The sequence below is a fragment of the Gouania willdenowi genome, unplaced genomic scaffold, assembly GCF_900634775.1.
Source record: "Gouania willdenowi unplaced genomic scaffold, fGouWil2.1 scaffold_399_arrow_ctg1, whole genome shotgun sequence".
NCBI classification, from domain to species: domain Eukaryota; kingdom Metazoa; phylum Chordata; class Actinopteri; order Blenniiformes; family Gobiesocidae; genus Gouania; species Gouania willdenowi.
The window spans coordinates 17,082-30,782 of record NW_021145160.1 but is presented as its reverse complement, the minus strand read 5'-3'; the positions used below and the strand labels follow the sequence as shown (position 1 = coordinate 30,782).

General features: G+C 35.6%; 1 pseudogene; it reads right to left on the bottom strand.

Moving 5' to 3' along the window:
• Positions 1-750: 750 nt before the first annotated feature.
• LOC114460086 (nuclear RNA export factor 1-like) lies at positions 751-11,755 on the bottom strand (annotated as a pseudogene).
• Between the last annotated feature and the right edge of the window lie 1,946 nt (positions 11,756-13,701).

Sequence of the window (13,701 nt, the reverse complement as noted above, 5' to 3'; positions counted from 1 at the left end):
ACATAAATATTGCAGGTATTGACACACTCGGCCATCATAAATCAAGTAACCATTGCAACAAATGAAAGCATTGTAACCACTGAAATATTGCACAAATACACAAAAATATTAATTAAATAAATAAATAAATCTATTTAAAATCAGCACCCAAAAAAATCTCAATATACTGTGAAATCATTTTTTTTTCACACCCCTATTGTTGACCAGTAGTTTAACTAGATCCACTCAGCATGGAATAAATAAAAACAGGGTTTTACATGTATTGTAATGGTAGAAAACAACCTGAACTGGAGTGGGGTACAGAAAGAATGAACACAATTATCTCACTAACAATGTGATTTTATTACCAATAAAGCAAGTGTGGTTTCTGTAGGGGGTCAATGAACTATGTAACTAAAAGACTCACGACCCAACAGTATTCAGGTCAAATATCTGATTAAACGGTTCATATGAGTTCACTTTAACTTTATTCTATACAAAAAGACAAAGACTGTTTTCTTTCTTCAACGATTTACTTTAGGAACGCCACGTCTGGGATCTTTCCCGCCGTCTGAAACAGAAACAGTTGCTACTTTAGACATCAGCACATTTAAACCATGACGTGGATTGTTTAGAGTCGTGTCACCTTTAACTGAGTGAAGATTTGTGCTGCTTTGTTCAAGTCCCACTCGTTATCCTGCAGAGCACCTGCAACACACAGACAGTGTTTACCAGTGAGCTGTGACATTCATCCCAGTCTGGTAGACGGCATTAGGAGAGGACACCTACTTCAGGGACCATTCCAGCTTCATGCCTGACTTCAGGGAGAAGGTGCTGAGCAATCTCCTGCTGTGGGGCAGTGAGGGTGGGCACTGGGCTGGAGGAAGGGGTCGGGCAGGCGCCACAAAAGCTCTGCTGATCTGCTCCGTTGTAGCCATTCTGATGAAGAGCTGGTCGTTGATGATGCACAAACTGTTCAAGTATGAACGAGGACCACAGGGTTCAAAGGTTAGAGACTTTCTATGGTGTTAATATTACAGTGTTATAGGGCCACACCAAACATATTGTTACCTACATATGTGTAGAACTGTACATATAGAAACTGTAACATGGTTTATCAGTTTAGCATTAAACTATAATTGACAATTTTGATAGAATTTTCATGGCAATTACAATTAAATAGTCAATTATCTGAACTCAATTACAATATAATCATGATTATGACAGCAAGAGATCTTTTAAAATTACAATTATAATTATGGCATAATTGTATTTATCAAATAAGCAATTACAATTATAATTGACCCCAACCCTGATTATAATGTGCTACAATACAAACAGATGTTGATTTGATATATTTGTTAAAAGTTGTTTGTTATAATTATCATTATTATTATAATTATTGATATGATAAATAAATATGGTAAATTGGAATATTTTGAGATTATATTATTTAATATTTATTACTGCACAAAAGTACTGAAAAGTGGTATCGTTGAGTACCGATACTGATTTACGAGTACCAAGTATCGGTTTAAATGTGAAAGGTGCCCATCCCTAGTAATCTCTACAATAACAATGGTTGTTGTGTAAAAGCATTATGGTTTATCATTTTCTTTTATGGACAAATAAACATACATTAGGTAAATATAGAAATACACAGAAAACACACGTGGTGAAAACAGTATTTTACTGACATGAAATTGAACATGCAACCGTTTGTTCATTCCAGTCATACTAGTGGAGGCAAGCATTATCTGAAGCTACAGCTGCCAATCAGCACTTTGGTTTTAAGTGTGGTAACCTACCCAGAATTCACTGCTGGAACTGTGATGAAAACTCTGGAGAAGGCCCTTGTAGATTCTTTAGATTTATCATCTACAACAACTGAAAAACCACAAAAAACCCAGGAAAGCGTTAGTGAGCAACAGATGAGTTTGCAGTGGATCTTCTTAAAACCATGACGACTAAGATACTGACCTTCTTTGAAGACTCCGCCACTGTGAATGACAGCAGCGTATTCTGTGAAAACAAAGCAGTTTGGCTGAGTGTGAACAACACAAATGATGTAACTCAGTGTGTGGCAGATCAGACGTGAACTCACTGTGTAGGCGTTTACGTCCACGGTGAAAGAGGTTGATGTCATGCTGAGTTTTTGGCAGCTCGTTGAGGAGCGCCACCACATTCAGCCGTTTGTGCTTTAGCAGATGGAAACGCATCGCTAGGGCAGGTGAAAACAAGACAAACATCAGGTGGGCTCCATCATTACTAGGGTTGGGTATCAGTTACTACTCGCTACTTTTTCAACGCTTCTGGTGCTAAATCATTACTTTAAACTAACTTCAAAATCTCAAAATGCCCTTTTATTTCCAGAGCCAAATTTAACACATTTAACTAAACCAATAAACTATTATTAGATCAAATTCACATCAGGGTTTCCCACACATTCATTTATTTATGGAGGATAATGTCATGCACCTTCTTTTAGGCCATGTTTTGTGCATGTGCTACGGTTAAAAATGAGGCCATTGATCAATGATCTGAGCAGCGGCACCGACGTCATGTGTATCAAGTAATGTGTGACACCAAATCTTTGTTCTTATTGGACCTGGTTACTAGCGTTTCCATGGGAACTGGTCCCACACTTGTTCCAGGTTAAGGTACCCAACCCTAATCATTACAAGTCATACGTTCACTTCAGGAGAACTTACTGGAGTCTTTGGTCCTCTTCAGGTTTCTACTGTCTTTGAAATATTCTCTCAGACCGCTCCTGAAAAACAAAGCCAGAACAAAAAATCAGCACCACTCAAGAAACGTAGCCATTTAATCAAAGTTATACACCTGTGTGTGTGTGTGTGTGTGTGTGTGTGTGTGTGTGTCCTTACTTGATGGATTCTGGACGTTGTACGGTGTTGTTAGTGATAATAATGCGTCAATCATGGTAGGCCCCCAGCAGTGACTGTCTGTCTCCAGAGTCGTACACACTGTAGTACCTGTGAACAAACAAACACACTCTGCATATCACACCCAATCACTGATGTCATTTCCTACTTATTGTTAGAAACGCTGTGAAGCGACATAGAGAAAAGTGTTAGAAACTCACTGTTGCAAAAAGTGCTGAATGTAGACTTTAGCGTCATCAGAGCCAAAGCAGCTTCCCTGTGTGATCACATGGTCAACATTTAGCAGGAGAAATGAGACGTTCATTACAGAAAGGCTTGAATCTAAAAATATAGTGGCTTCTATATTCTTGTACTTTGACAAGTGACGTTTTTGAACACAACAGACACAGACAATTCAGCATCACACTGACTAACCTTGCAAGGTGGGAGAGTGGTGGGTGTTTCCACATCAAAGCCAATGTGTGGGGGGAGGTCATTTCCATCCTGATGAGGGACAATACACAGTTTAGTACAAGTTGGGAAAACATCAGTTCATTTGGTGATTATCTGGTGTTATTTGAAACACGACTGACACTGGCCATAACATTATCCTTAAAAACCACTGGACCAAAACACAAACTAAACTCAAGGTACCAGAACAAAGCCAATCTGTGACCTCTGAACTAATCTGGTTGGTTCCAAGTGGATAAAAAAACTCAAACTAAATGAACCAGTAATAATAAATATATAGTGACTGGTACATCATACTCAGGTCTGAAGCTGTGGAACTCATTATCCACAGAATTTAAAACCATATCTGAGTTTAAAATGTTCACTTCTAGGGTTTAGTCTTGGCTGAAAACAAACCAAAGTAAATAACACTGAGTCTGTGTGAATGTATGTGGGATCATGTGTGTATGAGTGTGATTGTAAAAAGTTTTATACAAATGTTGTATTAATGTATTTTATTATTGTAAATTGTGTAAAAAGGCCCAATCAGGGACATGAGCTATGAATTAGCATTAGCTAGAAGCTCTTTATGCGTCACATCAGCTGTAAACCTTTATTGTAATTATGTTGATTGCATCGTCTCTGAAAAATAAATAAATAAATATTTGGGGGAAACAAAACTACTTAATTATTTGAAGATTTTACATCTTGTAAACAAGTATAATATACTGTACTTATAGCTGCTAGATATGATCTTTTTATTTTTTAAATCAGATAAAGACATACTGTAGACCTTAGATTAATATATGTTAGATCACTCTAAATGTAAAAGGTTGAAATTGTTGCTTGGAAGTTGATTCATTATTATCAGGATTTCTTGCGTCTTCCCACAGACCAGGAAGACAGTGGTGGTTTGACTCCATTTATGTTCTGGTTTGTCCCCGTGACATCACATCACTACGTGAGGCATTCAATTTCAGCTGGATATATAGAACTTTCTGTGTAAGCCCCAAAATACACTTCTACCACTGTTTTGCCACAACGTTCAGTCTGTGAAAACACCAGAATTGTGTTGAGAAGTCTATTTGACAGAGTTTTTAGGGACAAATGAGAAATCATGATAAGAATTAAGAACACCTCTATCCTTCCATCTATGGGACTCCACATCCCACAATGCAATGCAAAAACTCAGAACAAACTTTCAAGCTGCAATTTCCTTTCTATTATTTTGTCGTGCAATTGATCTTTGAGTCATAGATCTATGGAGGCCTACACCATGTCTTTTATCTGATAGATAATTATTGTTCCCAGCAGCTTTAACACAACTGATAATTGACAAAATGACGTTAAACACTAAGGTCCTCTAGTATCAAAACTATGCTGGTAGAAATGAAGACTGAGTGACCATAAACTGCTGATGAATGAATGAGTGAGTAGACCTACCAACTTCAGAAGCTGGGGAAACTTCTGGCACACAGCACTGGTATGGAAACAAAATTGAAAAGCAGAGAAATTATTGTGAGAATTCATCTTCCTCATTGTTGAATATACGCTAACATACATGACCATGTCCCACGTTCACCTGAATGCCCACCCTGGAGTGTACTTACCAGCAGGTATACTCACCCTCTGCCCCATTTTGGTGATACACACAGATTTGACGTAGCAAAGCAACATATACACAAACACGGTCTACCAGTTTGAGCTGAAAACTGCCAAACAAACGTTTTTTTCTAAAGAGAGAAGTGATGCGCTACTGGGAGAGGTGGTTACCACCAGTCTGGTCTTAACTCCTCCCCACTCTGGTGAAGATGCAGGGCAACCAACGAGTCACTGTCACTCAAAAAACAAAACAGAGTCTTGGTGAAAAAAATATCAAGTACATTTTAAGTGCATTGTTAGACCCTGTGATTTAACACAGCCATACACAAAGCACTTTTCTCAATTTGGACATTGTTGGGTTTTCCTTTGTTTACAAGTTCTCCATCAACTGAGGGAAAATTCAGTCATTCATTATGAACAAAAACACACAACAGCAGGTTTGACACACGTTGGTTGCATGCTGTGGGAAACTCAGATATAAGATGTTGGATTAGTAGAAACTGCCTTCGTTAAAGAAATCATCAAAACATCAATTTTGGATCAAGAAAACTGACCTGACGTATGAAGATGGGTCTTTGAAAAGGTCACAGAGAGGGTTTCTGACCAGCCACAGCTCCACCAGTTTCAGCCCCTTCAACTTGTCCAGCTCATGTTCGCTTTTCAGCTGAGGAACAAACAGGAAGCCGGTAGGCGTCAACACATGAACCTTCAACACTACTACACAAACATGACAATGAAAGCCTTGGAGCGGCCAGTCTCACGTCGTTGTGTGAAAGGTTCAGGGCCTTCAGATGAGGCACTTTGGTCACAAGCTCGCTGAGTTCATCCAGTCTCTGGATGCAGTTGTGACTGAGATTCAAGCTTGTCAACTGCAAAGAAAACATTGATTTCATTAGGTCTCGACTTCACTTTGATGATCTAACTTTTAAAGTATCCACAGTATATGAAGATACACAGATTGTTGCTGATTGTCGTACGACCGTTACCTGAGGAATGTTTTCTTCAATGATCTTAATGACGGCCTCCATGTTTGTTTTCCTGTTTAAAGCCACTTTAATATCCAGGGAGACCAAGTCTGTTTCAAAGTAAACATAAAAGTTTCAACATTCACGTCCACTTATGAAAGAATCCACAAGGTAATATTTCATCATGAACAACACAATTCAGAAGATTTAAAACATTTTAAGAAAAAAAAAATAAATAAATAATAATAATAATACATTATGAAACCAACTGTAATCAATGAATAATAATTCTAACCACAAAAATGTAAACTGTATATAAAAGTATCACCTGGTGCTTCCAGCCTGTTAACCCAGTAACACATGCCATTTAGATTGTGTTTTAAAAAACAGTGATTGATAAATATTTCCACTATATAAAACAACACATCCCCAATAAAAGGTGTTTTCTTTGAGATGTCAAAGGAAGTGGCCAACATTGTGAATAATCTAATGCCAAAAGAGGTGGTGTGGTTACCTGGGTCTGTGTGAATACTGGTCAGATCCAAAGCTTGCTGTGAGCCATCAAAATGTTTTGACATGCATTGCTAGAAAAGAGAAGAAAAAACATCTTTAAAACAGTTCAAAAACATTCTTTTAAATCAGGGATGCTCATAGTTAACTATTTAACCATTAACAGACAACAACTTTGACCAATTCATGCTAACATACTACTTTCTTCAAGTCCTAAAAAATAAGATGTACTATTGTATGTACTATTTTGTATGGATGTTAACATTTGGCTATGGTATTATTATTTAAAATAACTCAAAATGTCCAGTAAATTCCTATACATAATTCCATGAAAGTTTCTATTTTAGAATATTCCCAATCTTAAATTCCTTTGAACATTTACTGGAAATCTTCCACCTCTTTGCAACCCTAATTGTGTCACACCAAATTTAACACATTTAACTGAACAAATAAACTATTAGTAGATCAAATTCACATCAGGGTGAAATTGACTCCCAGGTATTTGAACTCCTCCACAATGTCCACACTGACCCCCTGGATGATTTGTTATCACTGACCTTCAGATGCTCCAATTCTTCAACCTTCAGATTAGGGAAGAGGAAGTTGGGGGGATCACTGCGCTTGATGTGTAGCGCCACCTTGAGGAACATCAGTCAAGAAAAAAAACATCACAAACTAATGAGTGAAAACAGTAATGTAGAGCCTGTGAGAACATTTAGCAAACAATTCACTAAATGCAAAGAATACATTTATCAGTAAACATTGTTCACTGTGAGATGCACTGGACAAACACTGAGACCCAGTTGGTGGTTTTGACTGTAGTTTTCTAAGAAATCCTTGGTCATTTTTAAGTATTCAGAAACATTTGTAATTGGTGTTTTCAAACTGAAGATCCTGAAGCTCAGTTTTCAAGCCATTTGCATGAAAAAAGTAATAAAAAAAACATTTCTCATAAAGGCAGGTGTACGTGAGCTCAAGGCTGATAAACAGATAACACAAAGTTCTCATAGAAGTGAGTTTGTGTTTTCCAGTTGTCACCACAAACGTACCTTATAGCCATCACAGTCTGTAACCTTGCGAGAACACTTGCGCAGGGCACTGGCAGTAGTGAAATCATCAACGTAGAAATGAACGTTATTGTGGTCGTCATGATACTAGTAAATAGAAAAAATGCAATTAAAACATAGCATTTAGGTGATTGTTAGAGATATAAAAAGTATTAGTGATTATCACAAGTAAATAAAATAAAGGAAAAAGTGTTCAAACTCACTGTAATAATCAACGTATACAAAGGATGATAAATACAATGATAAAGCAAAGGCATTTCCTCCATACATCTCAAGTGATAAACAACATCTTTTTTATCTCAATCACTTATTAGTAAATGATCAAATCCTGCCAACACTCACCTGAATAGGAGTGTAAGGGATGGAGCAGATGTCCTGTAGAGCTGGCACTAACCACTTCTTGTCATACTTTTTGCCGTGAGGAATCTGTTGACAAGGCAAACAAATGGGGATCCTGTTAGACCAATCACAAAGCAGATTAACCAGATGTGAGTGTGAGTGTGAGCTTACACACCGTGATTTTGAACCAGCCTGTTCGGCTTCTAGTTCCTCCTCTGAAAGCTCCTCTCCCTCCTCCTCTGCCACCTCCACCTTTGCCTTGTCGCCAATCTCTGTCCATACGACCGTCTCCTTTGCAAAATTCTCTCCCATAAGGATTGCTGAACAAGACAAAATAATACTAATGATGATGATTTCTGTACAAGAGCAAAAGGCAAGTGACCAAACAGTTCTAAGGATTGTGGGTTTTCATGGAAAGTCTTTTCTGGTTGTAATGAGCCTTCTGTCATCTGCTGCTATCTGGTCTCTGAAGAATACTGCACAGTTATATCTAATTCTAATTGAATTTGAATTAGGTTCATTTAAACTAAGTTGATCAAAACGTAATCATTAAACCTGATCAGATTCAGTAAACCATTGATGCCTGAGAGGAAATATAGTGACATTAATGCTGTTCTCATACATATTTATATGACCTCTAAATAATTAAAAAGGAGCACTCAGAATAATCCATGTCACTCCAACTTATATCTACCTTTTATTGTATCTTATTTTATTTTTGACATAAATTTTTGTTTATTATGAGTTTTTTATTTACCAGTATTTATTTTGTTTCCTCACATCAGTTAAAAACTAATATTTTCTTTAAGAAATGATAAAAATTTCTAAAAAAAACTACATTTCAAAAATGTATTTTATAGAGCCCTACTTATCCACAGACATATTTGAGACACACACACCTTGCTTTATAAATAGATGCTGCAGTAAGAAACAACATTGTGACAATTAAATGTCTGGGTTAAAACATGTGGGACCATCTCCAACTGTGAACCAAAATTTGAAAAAGCACGTCTTATTCACATTGGCTCGAGCACTGCACAGCTATTAATTGTAATTAATTATATTACTAAGCTACTTTTTCATTTACAATGTATGAATTGAATGTTGTTTCAGGAATACCATGCCATTCTTAGAAAGACAACATTTAATGAAAGTCAACACTTACTATCTTGGCTGAGAACTGCTGTCCTGAGAGCTGTCACTCATGGTAACATCTCGATCAATGACAAGCCTGGACAAGAGTCCAGGTCCTCCAAATCCACCATGGTGGTTCCCCCGCTGCCGGTCTCTGCGGAACGACGACCCCTTGTAGGGGCCTCGGTGTTTGCGAACATGTAGGGGTGCAATTCTGTGATTGTCCTCTGTAAATGAAAATCCACATCATTAACCTATAATTTTAGTGAGTTTAGTACACATGCATAGCCATAAATGCAATGTTACTAATAATGACAAAATTAATTCTTTCAGTTTTTGGTCTTAGTTTTTTTTCATTTTTGGTTTTGGCCAAGAATTGTCCTATAGCACGGTGCATCTCTATGCTTTGTCTTGGATTGTACAATGTGCAGTAAAATGTATTTTTGTACCAGCATTCAGTTGCCATAAAAAATACTAAAATTATAAATTTACGGTATAATTACATAATGAAATATTTTAATAAATGAATTGAATAAGCAAATTTCCGTCAGTGAAATTAAATTAATCCATGTGGTTAAATGCTGGTATATGTAGGGCTTAACTAACAACCAAAGATAAAGCAAATGTGTAATGTGCATAAACAGGTATTTTAATGTGAACCTTTTGACATTTGGAGACCAGGTGTAGTGGACATCAGGTCTGGTTCTGTTCACTCTGACAGTGTTTTTGGGGTTTTGTTTATAGATCGGGCCCTATTGTCCCCACAAAAATAAAATGAGTTTAAACCCCACAAACTAGAACAACCGTTACCCTGTGCTTTGTCTCAGAGCTCAGTGCACAAACCAAGCTATCCGCCTTCATAACTAATGCTGAGATATTACAGAACCTTAAAGGATCCATAGATTGCAGGTACAGTGTAGTTTGGCACATGGTTTACATGTATTTAGACAATATACCAGCTGTGTACAGTGACTCCATGACACTATTCCCAGCTCTGCTGACCTCCCTCCTCATTTTGAAGTCAAATTCCTCTAAAAGAAATCAGCAGATGTTTAATATTAAAGCTGAGCTCCACAGAAGTCTCTTACCGTTGAAATACGCCATGTTCCTGTGACCGTGTTGTTTTTAAAAAAACAAAAAGTCGGTCGAACAGTCCGTGGAAAAATAAGTTCTTATTAATCCAAACACAAAGAATAAAATCCAACAGAAAGACTAACACACACTGCCTCAATGTATGTGAAAGAAAAACACACAGATGGCTGCGATATACAGCTGAAACGTTAGCATGTAACGACTTCTGCTGTAAAGATGAGAACGATGGGCTACTTCCTGTTTACAAAAGTCAACTGTCAGTGCCCAAACCTAACAACGCATGCGCATATATACGTCACTTCCTGATATGCTGGGAGGTGATATTTGAATGTAAACAGACCATACGACGTTTTTTTTTTTAAATTTCAATAGTACACAATTAAATATGTGACTGTTTTTTGTTATATATATATATAAAATAAAGAAATAAAAAATTAAAATATATAAATTTTTACAGTTCACATGTAAATATGCAAATGTTTTGTTGTGTTTTTAAATGTTAATTTTTAAAAAAAGACAAAAAGGAACAAAAACAGATTAAACACAATACACAACATTGATAATCAAACACCAAACATCAAATAAAAAACAAAATAAATCGGAATTTACTCAAAACATAAATATCGAATGATTTTAAAGAGCAAGATTTCAACCTTTTAAATAGTACAATAGAAGCATGTAATTATTGAGAATTAAAAAACCTTTTTCAAAATGGAGAATTACTTTTATATTAATTTTTATTATCATTATTATACGATGGAGCATTGTAGTCAGTAAAAAAAAAATCCGTTTTGCGAATTAATATTTTTAAATCCCTTTTCCGAATTAATATTTTTTTAAATCCTTTTTTCCGAATTAATATTTTTTTAAATCCTTTTTTCCGAATTAATATTTTTTTAAATCCTTTTTTCCGAATTAATATTTTTTTAAATCCTTTTTTCCAAATTAATATTTTTTTAAATCCTTTTTTCCAAATTAATATTTTTTTAAATCCTTTTTTCCAAATTAATATTTTTTTAAATCCTTTTTTCCAAATTAATATTTTTTTAAATCAGTTTTCCGAAATAATATATTTTTTAGAATCTGTTTTCCGAAATAATTTTTTTTTTAAAATCCATTTTCCGAAATAATATTTTTTTTAAATCCATTTTCTGAAAAAATATATTTTTAAAATCCGTTTTCCGAATTAATATATATATTTTTTAAATCCGTTTTCTAAAATAATATTTCTTTTAAATCAGTTTTTTCAAATTAATAATTTTTTTTTTTAAATCCGTTTTCCGAAACAATATTTTTTTTAAATCTGTTTTCCGAATTAATTAATTTTTCCTGTGGGGATTATCTTGTAATTTTTTATTTATTTTTTTTAAACACAGAGACTGGTTTCGGGTCAGAGTTCATCACAATGGCGTCATCCACAGCGCTGAATATTCATCCATTCATTGATTTTTACTTTTCGAGTTAGAATATAAAGATATTAAGGATTTGCAGTTGGCACAACTTTAACATTAGTGACGGACAGGTAAAGAGGATACTTTAGTTCAAGAGGACACAGTTGTCGTAAAGCATACTCGGAGCTCCTGGTTGAATTCATTAGCAACAACTACAATACTACGGGCAACTTCACAGATACCGGTGGATAATAATATTATTAATGATGCATACTTCCTGAGTGTTTGTGGAGCAGCTCAGAGACTAAACAGCTGTTCTGTGTGATCATGGTCCAGTGCAGTAGGGGCTTTGTCTTCTCCAGGATGGATGGAGTCTTCTCCAGGGTCTGTCATTCTGCCACCAGAGTCCAGCTCTGTGTCCACCACAGATCAGCCCTCTTTACCAGTCTGTACAAACATGAACCCCCCCACCCACCCAACAACCACAGCATGGAAGGTCCAGTTGACAGAATGTTATATATGTCACTCACATGTACAACACAAAACAAGGTTTGACTGTTTGACCTACATAAAGATATTACATTAAAAAAGAAGAAAAACACTCATTTTCTAATGCTTTCATGTCTTATTTTCTCTACTTGAAGCACGTTATTCATACATACTGTATATCTGTGTAGTGTCAAATGTGGTGATCAATCAATTCAACAATGTTGGCCCTAAATGAACTGAAGCAAAGCAGATGAGAAAGTGTTTCATTTCTATTAACAACAGGCTGAGAGGAAACTTTGGTCCATGTGTAACACAGCAGTGATGGTTACAGCATTCATCCTCTGCTTCAGTGGATCAATCACATCTGAAATGAAAAAACAATAAAGCCACACATTTAATTTTCTTTTTCTTTTCTTTCTAGAATTATCTTTTGATAATGTTTGTTGTTGTGAGGATTAGGGCACAATGTGACAAGATGTGCCAGCTCAGATATTTTTATACTGCGTTTTATTTTATGTAGACTAAATTTGTGAAAGTGAAAGCATAGAATACAGTTATTTAAGTTTGTTTTGTGTGTGGTTTTATGATTTGAAAAATAATAATTAAAACATTTTAAAAAATACATTTATCAGTTTTTTTTTTTAATCATAAATTATTATACATTTCAGAGGACTCCATTTTAATTCCAGGTGACCCAACATGGGGTCACGACCCCAAGGTTAAAAAACGCTGCATTACATTATAGTGTGCAGGAGTAGGGGGTACATGGCCTCAGGTTAAATGTTTGAAGGGGTACGGACTGTGAAAAGTTTGGGAACACTGCACTAGAATAATTGTTTCCAGGAGTTTAGTGAACAAAGCTGAGTGCTTTTTAACTGTAAATAATATATATGTAAACACTATTTAAACTATAAATGAATAATTACGTGTCTGGACACAAAACTTCCTCACAGTGTGTGTAATAAACACTGGTTATAGCTGTTCACCATTAGCATCATTAGCTCACATACACACTGTATAACTCTGTACGTACAGTAGCACTGATTCTAGCATGTTAAGCAGTAAGTTAGACCATGTATAACTTCTCTGGTAATTACAGACATTTTCACATTTGATCGTCTCGTTCAGTAGGAAACGTGTGTAGAACTGAAATGGTTCCAATGCATAAACATGCTATTCTACTGTAACACAACACGGAAACAAGCACGAAAATTATGGAAAGCGTTTTGAGTGTCTATGAAAAGCACTAAATATAATCCAATGCATTAATATTATTATTATTATTATCTACCAGTATCCATGAAGTTGCACATAGTATTGTTGCTGATGAATTCAACCAGGACTCCAAGCTATGCTTTATGATGACTGTGTCTCTAGAACTAAAGTATCCTCTTTATCTGTCTGTCACTAATGTGAAAGTTGTGCCGCTGCAAATTCTTAATATCTTTATATTTTAACTCGAAAAGTAAAAATCATTAAATGGCTGAACAACCAGCACTGTGGATGACGCCGTTGTGATGAACTCTGACCCAGAATCATCAGTAAAAAAAAATAATCTGTTTTCCGAATTAATTTTTAAAAAAATTCGTTTTCTGAATTATTATTAATTTTTTTTTAGATCCGTTTACCCAAATTAATTTATTTTCTCGTTCTCAGTCATGTGACTTTTAGTTGACAATCAGCTGTTTGGAACGTTGCCTATTTAAATATAAATGAAATGAATGAACAAATCAAATAATATCAACTCTGTCGTCATGAGTTCCAAACAGCTGATTTGCCAACCAAAATGTTTGAGTATTTG